Genomic DNA, 10,960 nt, shown 5'->3' on the forward strand with positions numbered 1-10,960 from the left:
TGACTTAAGTATTATCAAAAACAGACCGCAGCTGATTTCACAGCAGCCATAATAATAAGTTACAGTTAGCGACGCTACAATACAATTAGTACAATTTGACCAAAATAACCTCAAAATGGCTTGGTATTTGTTACGTAACGCATTCCCTTCTCCGATCCCCAAACCCCTTACAAACCGATAAACACTTGAACAACATTAAAACATCTACCAGAACTATGCACTATTCACACAGCTGAGGAAACTGTATAAATACATACCTTTCTTTCAATTTCTTTATATCAATCTTGAAATTCTACTAGCTTAACACAACATCAGAGAATATCACGTCAACAGGCTTGTTTGTCATCAAAAGTGCCAACCGTTGAAGTAAAAACTCCGCGGCACAGAATCTAGTAGAATAACACCACAGTCTAGTATAATATACAGTCACGATGCTTGAGTTGCAAGAGGAGTAGAAATATATTTCTACTCCTCTTGTTGAGTTGTGAGGGTGCTAGGAACAATAGACTGTGCCGGTACTATTTCGCATTGTCTGTGATGAGGCGATATTAGCGATCCCAGTGGTTAGCAACTATCTATGGATGCATATCTACTAAGTGTTGAGCTTCTTGACTGTATATACGTATTAGACTGTGATAACACTAACAGGAAACATGGTAGCTCCGGCAAAATAATTATGATACGGTTGAAAGCGCATTTTCATTAACACGTTCAATTATTGATAGCGGGAGAAAAGAACAACGGTAGGAAGATGATATTATAATAATAATAATAATAATAATAATAATAATAATAATAATAATAATAATAATAATGATAATGATAATAATAATAATATATGCATCCAATGCCACCCACTTCACTTTACGTGATTCGGGTTCCGCATATTGCGGATAGATGGCAGGACTGTGAAAAAAGCCAAAAATACCAGATCACCTCAATCTCTTCTCCGAAGATATCTACTATAAACAATCTGTAAAATACCTCGGCATCACACTTGATAAACAACTTCGATTTCATCACCATGTTGAAGCAGCTCGTAACAAAGCATTAGCCAGATTCATTCATCTATATCCATTGTTGTAGTCACCTTACATCAGACTGCCCTTGAAAAAAATCCTTTACACTTCTGTTATAAGATCTCAAATGACCTATGGCTGCGAAATCTGGAGCAATGCAAAATTACAAATTATCAGACTTCTTCATGCTATACAGAGAAAAGTTTCCCTATCACTGGTGCAGACTATAGAACCACCAATAAACAACTACAAGACATGCTTGAAATAGAATCATTCTACGACATTATACAGAAATTTACAGAAAACTTTCATAAGGACTTGCTGTACCACCCAATCCTCTGATAAGAGCCCTGGCAACAAGAGTATAAAATAACACCTACCGTCAAGATCGGTCACCTCAGTTAAAAATATAAATGTTCCTGCTTGTTAACCATCTCTGTTAAAGTAAAAGCCTTTTAAGGCTGACACTTATGTACCATACATGTTCCTGTTAATAAAAAAAAAAAAATTTGTACACCACTTAGGCGGACTACACTGTACATGATGTGTATTTGTGAAGAGTTATGTCGTGTACTAGGGTGAGTGTAAGTGTAGTGTCTGGAATGAGTGATGATGATGATGAGGAAGGAAGAAGGGGAAACCCGTGCCGGCACGTAGCCTACTCCTGTCGAATAGCATCAAGAAGGCCGTCAGGCTTAACGTCCCCGTCCGACGGACGAATCACTATCAACAGTGACATATGCCTTCCCTTCATATGCACTGCGGAGAGATTTGGGATTTAAACCAGGCATTTTGATGCACAATCTAGTGATTAGAAGTTGCGCACCGCCATCTCTTCTAGTCCCGAGGTACAAATTTTCCGGAAATCGAACCCGGGCCGGCTAATCTAGAGGCACACATGCTACCACAGAGCTAATTCGGCGGACATAATAATAATAATAATAATAATAATAATAATAATAATAATAATAATAATAATAATAATAATAATAATAATAATGGTTTTCTATAGTACGCGACATTGAGGGTTTTTTGACGAAAAATGTGGAAAAAATCTCTAATTTGCAGCGGAAAGATAGTTTGGAATGTGAAGAATTCGTATAGGACGTCAGTCAACTTGAAAACATATTAGAAAATAGGTAAAAATTGGAAAGAATTGATCAGTGTAGATAACTTAAAAGTGATTTAACACGTGAAATAAAGAGAGAAAAAACACGCACACGCACACGCGCGCGCGCACACACACGACATACGAAAAGCCTAAACTAACTTAACCTGTCACAGATTCCTGCACGGAGAACTTAGAAAAATTAAAAATTAAAGTTGGAAGTTTCAGTGTCACATGCCATAGAAAAGCCATATTATTTTTAATATATATATTTTTTTACTTTGTTATTTAACGATGCTGTATCAACTACTAAGTTATTTAGCGTCGATGGGATTGGTGATAGCGAGATGAGGCCGAGCATTCGCCATTGATTACCTGACATTTGCCTTACGGTAGGGGAAAACCTCGGATAAACTCAACCAGGTAATCAGTCCAAGCGGGAATCGATGCCACGCCCGGGCGCAATTCCGGATCGGCAGGCAAGCGCCTTAGCCGACTGAGCTACGTTGGTGGCTAATAATATTACCGATCCCAGTGGGGAACTATCCTTAGGTATTTCGTGGTTTTCTTCACAAGTCTCTCGAAGCGTATGCTGGGGTAGTATCGGAACCGGTTAATTACTATAAATTAGATTAACACAGAGATAGATAACTAGGTTACATCGGATATAGGGGCCAAGTCTCCAACGGGAGTTTTTAGGAGGCGAAGAACAGATTCTTAGAAGAACTGATGAGAATGATGGGAAATAGCCTAGAGAAATAGAAAAGAGGTCGTGACGTCTAGTAACATTTAAATTCTTTTCAGAATGGAACCATTGTGTAAACACAAGAACGATGAGTTAACGGGTAATAGAAAACTATCCCATAGAATATAGCCCTCTTGCCATGGAAACAACAATGATGTGATTTCATCATAATTCACCTGACTACTTCAGCGCTATATGATTGTGTGTTGGTTTAAAATCACGTTAAGCATAAACCTGAAAGTTTGCAAGATGTTATGCTATCTGCTAGCGGTAGGCCTAAAGCACGAAGGTACTCCACTTTAGCCATACCTAATGTTTAGGCTTATATTTAATTTCATTTTGAATGAGCCAGCTACCAACTCGCTTTGTTTACAAAGCTTGTACTGTTGAAAAGATATCATTTCAAGCAGAGGAAAAATAAAACATTCTGAGCAACTTAAATTTGAAACAAACTGTCAGTGTAATATGTTATTAAAAATATGCAGTTAAGGCTCATTCACAATGAAAATTAAACATAACGTAAGAATTAACTTAAAACTGTAACGTTACGGTAAAATCATAAACATAAACATAGCCGCGAAGATACTTGGTAACCATGGAAACATAACATTTCCTCATATTCTGTCATAGGCCTATACTTCAGCGCCCACGATTTTGTACTGTTTGCAAATCCCATAGAATATAGCCCTTTGATAACCTGGGCGCAAACTTGTGTTTATGTTACGGTTATGTTTAATTTTCATTGTGAATGGGCCTTTACGAAGTGACTTAGGTACTCACAGTGCTGTAGTTGGAAACAAATTTTAGGGGATACTGTTGAAACCTCTTTGGTCATACTAGGCTGCACTTTTCCAAAGTTACTTCTTCGTCATCCATCAGCCTTTGCAGGATCGCAGCCACAATTACATACAGTATTTCTTTTCTTAGTGCAAATATAGTTCATCACAGTAACGCTCATTCACATTCTTTAGTTGAAACCGGAATAGAATCTATAATTTACATGTAACTTGAATGAAGACTCATGAACGCACGAAAAATAACAATTCCCTCTTCTAGCAAACTGCCTGAGCGAGTTCAGCGAATCAGTGCTGCAGAATTCTTGAGGCGCCACATCATAAAATTAGTGTTATGCGATATTAGTGTTATTAGATGCCTACGCGAGTTCTGAAATTGCTAATCAGTGTGGCAGATTTCTTGAGGCGCCATGCTATAAAGTTAGTGTTAATGCCAGATAGGCCTATCAAAATAATGTTTTTTCAAATAGCTAACATCCTCCATTTCAAAGCATATTAAAGACTATTTGAACATAGTTAATATATTTTCGAATATATTTTTTTCCAGTACTGTAACAGCGAGTTTTTATTTTAGACGGTGTACCAGTCCAACTACAGCACTGCTTACTCAACTAAATTAAATTAAGTATTGCTCGCATACAGTATCAGGCGGTTGTAGTTATTGCCCCTAGGTTATTTTATACGATCTTAACTCCAGTAACTTTACAGTATTCCGCACAGACAAACCCGTTTCTTACGTAATGCGACGAAGTGACTTTTCAGGGAAAATTTCCAGGTGATATGGAATGTCATTAAAATTTTCCTTCATGAGGAACCTACGCTGATACCTGCGCTCTCATCATTAACACTCCTGTCTCACGGTTTTTATATGGACCGTTTTGAGAGTTGGAACGTTAATTCCACCAGAAATAGTCTCTGAACTTCACGAGCCGATTTTTTGTGCAACAGAATACCTAAATTAGGCCATTTTACGACTTTAGTAAATAGGACCACAATAAAATAGAAAACGTATAGGCCTAACTGCATGAGTGAATGTTCACCCTGCACCCCTTTTTGTAACAGCGCCTGTCATTACAAGCGACACTGTCGTCCTCGGAATTGGTGTGTAACATACTCTTCGACAGAAATATTATCTCACTCATTTCGTTCGGTTTGACTACTGAGAAAAAAAAATAATTTTTTAGTGACGTTGTGGAATATAACGAGAATACATACGAGTGACAAGTCATTATAGAGTTTCGCTATTACTTCACTAAACCGTAAATGTAGCAATTAAATTCACAAAACATACCAAAATCGAGAACTGCACAAATATAAAGTAACCTGAAAATAACGGTTTGTTACGTAACGCTTGCCGATCTTATGCCGGCCAACAATTAAAACGAGATTACAACATTTACTCAAAACTTATAGCCTACTATTTACGCAATATGTAAATAACTTGTGGAAACACATACCTTTCTCGGCGTTTCTTTATATATTTTATCTTCCAATTGCACTCGATTTTAGTAAAACACTGCAGAACAGAACTTTCGATGAACTTCGTCAGCAGGCTTGTTTGGTTTGTATCCAGTGTTGCCAAATCACAAAGTTTGTTCATATAGTCACGAAGCTTGTGTTGTTCAGGGTACTACGAACAATAGACTGTGCCGGTACGACTTCGCATTGTCTATGAGGTGATAGTAGCGATCCTAGTGGTTAGCAACTATCGATGGACGCATATTCCCTACGTATTGACCTTCGTGACTGTATATACTACTAGACTGTGGTTTGTTCAATCACGAGGGTTTCGAAATTCCGCTAGAATTCCGCCAAATTTGAATTGTCCTGTATGAATTTCTGCACATATGATGCGGTTTCCTCAAAATATACCTGCGTTACTAATTATCTCACAACTATTTGTCTAAACGAACCATATCGCTACAACTATCTACTTGATCCAAAAACGAAAATAGGGCAACCGGTATCCCAAATGCTGTGAATTCCTAATTCATTGACAGTAATTAAAAAGGTCCAATCTATACCTCTTCTTTTGGGGGGTTTGAACTGAAAATTTTCAACTTTTATATTATATATTTTTAAGCAATCTTTTTCACATTTTTATCATATACTCACACACTTAACATGTGCTATCTTCTTAGGCGGGGGAGGGGATTTGGACTGAAATGATCAACTTTTATAATTTTTTAAGCAATATTTTTCAAATTTTTATTACATATCCATACAGTTACCATCTGCTATCATACTTCATAGGTCAAACAAACTTTTTTATTTACTAATATTATTTTACTGCTTTTGTATCTTCATATTCATGCATGCTTCTTGCATTGCAATTTTTTTCTTCTCTTGTACCGAGGGACCTGAAGGTTTTGCACTGCAGCTTGAGGCTTATTGTGCTTACCACTCATACTTTGTGAATGACTGGGTAGCCAAACAACTGCACTCTTGTACAAGTACAGCACGCCACACAGTGAACTTAACCCGAGCTATGCTATGGTACGGATGATGAGATATGTGAATTAATGATGGCGAAATGAGTCCGAGGTCCAACGCCGAAAGTTACCCAGCAATTCTACTTCGATTGGTTGAGGCTAACCAGGTAAATTACCCCAACCAGGATTTGAACCCGGTCCGCTAGTTTCAGAGTCAGACACATTAAACATTACTCCACAATGGTGGAATTGGTCAGTGTTACTAATTTTCTTCATTTTTCAATTTTTTAGTTCTTTTTGTAATTTTAATATGTAAAAAATTCACCAATATATAATTCACACTAAGACCAAGAGCAAATTCAATTAGTCGTACATTTTTGAGCATGTCATAAAAGTTTCAAGGAGATACGACAAAACTTGACACAAGCAGCATTTTATATCCATATGGGGAAAAAAAATACTTACTTACTGGCTTTTAAGGAAACCGGAGGTTCATTACCGCCCTCACATAAGCCCGCCATTGATCCCTATCCTGAGCAAGATTAATCCAGTCCCTACCATCATATCCCACCTCCCTCAAATCCATTTTAATATTATCTTCCCATCTACGTCTCGGCCTCCCCAAAGATCTTTTTCCCTCCAGTCTCCCAACTAACACTCTATATGCATTTCTGGATTCGCCCATACATGCTACGTGCCCTGCCCATCTCAAACGTCTGGATTTAATGTTCCTAATGATGTCAGGTGAAGGATACAATGCGTGTAGCTCTGCGTTGTGTAACTTTCTCCATTCTCCTGTAACTTCATCCCGCTTAGCCCCAAATATTTTCCTAAGAACCTTATTCTCAAACACCTTCAATCTCTGTTCCTCTCTCAAAGTGAGAGTCCAAGTTTCACAGCCATACAGAGCAACCGGTAATATAACTGTTTCATAAATTCTAACTTCCAGATATTTTGACAGCAGACTAGATGATAAAAGCTTCTCAACCGAATAATAACAGGCATTTCCGATATTTATTCTGGGTTTAATTTCCTCCTGAGTGTCATTTATATTTGTTACTGTTGCTCCAAGATATTTGAATTTTTCCACCTCTTCGAAGGATAAATCTCCAACTTTTATATTTCCATTTCGTACAATATTCTGATCACGAGACATAATCATATACTTTGTCTTTTCGGGATTTACTTCCAACCCTATCGCTTTACTTGTTTCAAGTAGAATTTCCGCGTTTTAACCTAATTGTTTGTAGATTTTCTCCTAACATATTCACGTCATCCGCATAGAGAAAAAGCTGATGTAACCCGTTCAATTCCAAACCCTCTCTGTTATCCTGGACTTCCCTAATGGCATATTCTAGAGCGAAGTTAAAAAGTAAAGGTGATAGTGCATCTCCCTGCTTTAGGCCGCAGTGAATTGGAAAAGCATCAGATGGAAACTGACTTATACGGACTCTGCTGTAAGTTTCACTGAGACACATTTTAATTAATCGAACTAGTTTCTTGGGGGGGGGGGGAAATACTGATCTCAAATAGTCCTGCACTATAATTGTAACCCCAAATGGGTTTTAAAAGTGGCCACAGGACAAAATTATATTTTATTAAGAAAACTAATAATAAAACATTAGAAAGATTAAGCACGAAAGCAAAAACTTGATAATTTTGACGAAAATTCAGCTCTAATACCATAACTACTTACTTCTCTAACTTAACTAGCACACACAAGACAAAAATATAACCAACATTGCAATCTACACAATAATTAAGACTTACTCAAGGATAACAAGTGGATTAAAAAAAAGCTGGCCTTCAATTCTCACATTAAATTACTAACCCATGACAGAGGGTACAACCTGGTAATAAAATTGTTTGCTAGTTCTAAGAGTAGAACTTTAACATGGTCTGAGAAGTGCCAGTATTTCTTTATTTGTCATGTTACCATTATTCAAGTGTTTAAAATCACTGTTCTTCTTATTCTTCTGCTAATACTGAACGGGACACAACTATAGGTCTTGGAATTGAAATGTCTTCCTTCCTTTCTTATGCAGAGAGGTGGGAAGGGAGGTCGAGCAATAAAGCAACGAAAGTTAATAAAACATTAACCTAAACAATTGAAGGTTCAACACATGTTCGGTCAGAAACTACTAGAAAAATTTCTGTTGCTGGAAAAGTAAAATTCTAATCTAAACAAATACGAACTACCTAAAAATAAAGAAAGAACATTTCCTTAAAATAAATGGAGTTTGTAGATATTCAAAATTCCACATGTAAATGTAGAGTCTCAGATCAAAGTTTTTTCCAAGTAAAATATCAAATATCAAAAGAAAACCAGAAGATTTGAGAAAATCCCAATGATTGCGTGAAATGTCTACACTCGAATTAAAGCAATGAAACATAATATCTAAGTACTATTCCTTTAGTTTTGTGGTTATATTCATATGTATTCAATCTTTTTTTATTTTATTTTATTTATTTATTATTGTTATTATTATTATTATTATTATTATTTTTAAGTTAATACTTGTATATCGGTATGTATTTTTCTGTATGTGCTTTGTTCCTGGATGAGTGGAAGAGAAGGCCAGGTGGCCTTAACTCTGCCAGGGAAAATAAAATAATAATAATAATAATAATAATAATAATTATTATTATTATTATTATTATTATACTTACTGGCTTTTAAAGAACCCGGAGGTTCATTGCCGCCCTCACATAAGCCCACCATTGGTCCCTATCCTGAGCAAGATTAATCCAGTCCCTATCATCATATCCCGCCTCCCTCAAATCCATTTTAATATTATTTTCCCATCTACGTCTCGGCCTCCCTAAAGTCTTTTTGCCTCCGGCCTCCCAACTAACACTCTATATGCATTTCTGGATTCGCCCATACGTGCTACATGTCCTGCCCATCTCAAATGTCTGGATTTAATGTTCCTAATTATGTCAGGTGAAGAATACAATGCCTGCAGTTCTGTGTTGTGTAACTTTCTCCATTCTCCTGTAACTTCATCCCTCTTAGCCCCAAATATTTTCCTAAGCACCTTATTCTCAAACACTCTTAACCTATGTTCCTCTCTCAAAGTGAGAGTCCAAGTCTCACAACCATACAGAACAACCGGTAATATAACTGTTTTATAAATTCTAACTTTCAGATTTTTTGACAGCAAACTGGATGACAAAAGCTTCTCAACCGAATAACAACAGGCATTTCCCATATTTATTCTGTGTTTAATTTCCTCCCGAGTATCATTTATATTTGTTTGTTGCTCCAAGATATTTGAACTTCTCCACCTCTTCAAGAGATAAATTTCCAATGTTTATATTTCCATTTCGTACAATATTCTGGTCACGAGACATAATCATATACTTTGTTATTATTATTATTATTATTATTATTATTATTATTATTATTAAGTACCAATAATTTGTTGAACACTGTATAGTGTATATTATTTGATATTCATGTATACCCAATATTTCCATGACTATAGTGTAGAAAACATCGAGGTACATCAAAAAGAGAATGGAACGAAACTGGCCACAAAGAAAATCATGAGACACAAGTCCTGTTTCCATGGTAGTACAGAATAGGTAGTCATACAGTAAGGAAACTATGTGTTAATAGGGCTATGACAACATGTGAGCTGGGCATCAATAGCGTGACTGGTGGCAAATAACTATAACTACATGCTCACCATATCTATTAACTTGGAAAAATAGATGCTTCCTATTAAGCCGATAACTGGAAGTTTGCTTGATGACCTAAAGGTACGGTCATACGTCGCTACTTTTGCAGCGCTGCAGTACAAAAAACTTCGCAACTCTCGTACTGCGACGTATGAACAACAGTGCAACCCGAAAAGTAGCAGCTGCCGAACCTGCTGCCCACTACTTTTCCATGCTGCACGCAGCTTAAAAGTAGCAATGTGTGAACAGGGTTCTCAGGGTTGCAGCCGCAGCATTTTTGATATCGGTTTTGTTGAAACTTTTGCTGCGGTTGCGACCAGTGTTGCCACCCAAATGTGCCAATGATACTTTTATTGTTTGGATGTATTTTAATGTTAAATGTGATGAAAATAAATTATTTGTAACAGTTATTAAATGCACAACACAGTCTGAGCATAACTGCTGACGATATAATTCACTTTTTTAATTTTCTGTAGCGTAGTTTCAAACAGGAGGGTTGCCAACATTGATTACGTGAATATGCTGTTGGTTATCATTTAAGTATATAGGCGTTTTTAAAAGATTTATAGTAAAAATAATGCCAATTTCTGAATACTAGTTAGGACAGAAAAGGAAATAATACATAAGTAAGCTTTCGCATGAGTTTATTAATAATGTGAACATAACCACAAAATGTAGGTACATATATTGAGAAGTCAACACGGAGATGGAAACCTACAGCATGACTGCGGCTGCAAAAGTAGCGCCTTGTGTGTGAACAGACTCGCAACCTCCAGTTGCAACTTTTGCTGCACTCGGGTTGCGCAGCACAAAAAGTAACGTGCAGCGCGCTACTTCTGGCTTACGTGTGAACACGACACGCAATGTTTGCAGCTGCAGTATAAAAGTTGTGCTGCAGAAGTAGCGACATGTGACCGTACCTTAAGAATTGTCTGTAAAATTGTATCAGCTTCTTTTGTTTCTGGCTAAGTGGAAGAGAAGGCCTGATGGCCTTAACTTCGCCAGAATAAATAAATATTATTATTATTATTATTATTATTATTATTATTATTAGTATTATTATTATTATTATTATTATTATTATTATTATTATTATTATTATTATTAAGAATCCAAAATTTTCTTATATCTCTGCAGTTTTAGTTCCCTATTAACCTGAAAAATGGTTCTTTACCATA

The 10,960-nt window shown here is 36.5% G+C and overlaps 1 protein-coding gene across 3 annotated transcripts in view; it reads right to left on the bottom strand.

Moving 5' to 3' along the window:
- Positions 1 to 5,280, bottom strand: part of LOC138713254 (protein D2-like) — a 38,707-nt gene extending 33,427 nt beyond the window's left edge. The window contains exon 1 of one of the 3 annotated variants that reach the window (XM_069845230.1): positions 5,124 to 5,280. The gene's annotated coding sequence lies outside the window, so the exon portion shown is untranslated. Of the gene's footprint in view, positions 1 to 257; positions 404 to 5,123 lie in introns of those variants that run through there. The other 2 variants (XM_069845229.1, XM_069845234.1) reach the window with 2 other exon arrangements.
- Between the last annotated feature and the right edge of the window lie 5,680 nt (positions 5,281 to 10,960).

Source organism: Periplaneta americana, chromosome 2 (genome assembly GCF_040183065.1).
Source record: "Periplaneta americana isolate PAMFEO1 chromosome 2, P.americana_PAMFEO1_priV1, whole genome shotgun sequence".
NCBI classification, from domain to species: domain Eukaryota; kingdom Metazoa; phylum Arthropoda; class Insecta; order Blattodea; family Blattidae; genus Periplaneta; species Periplaneta americana.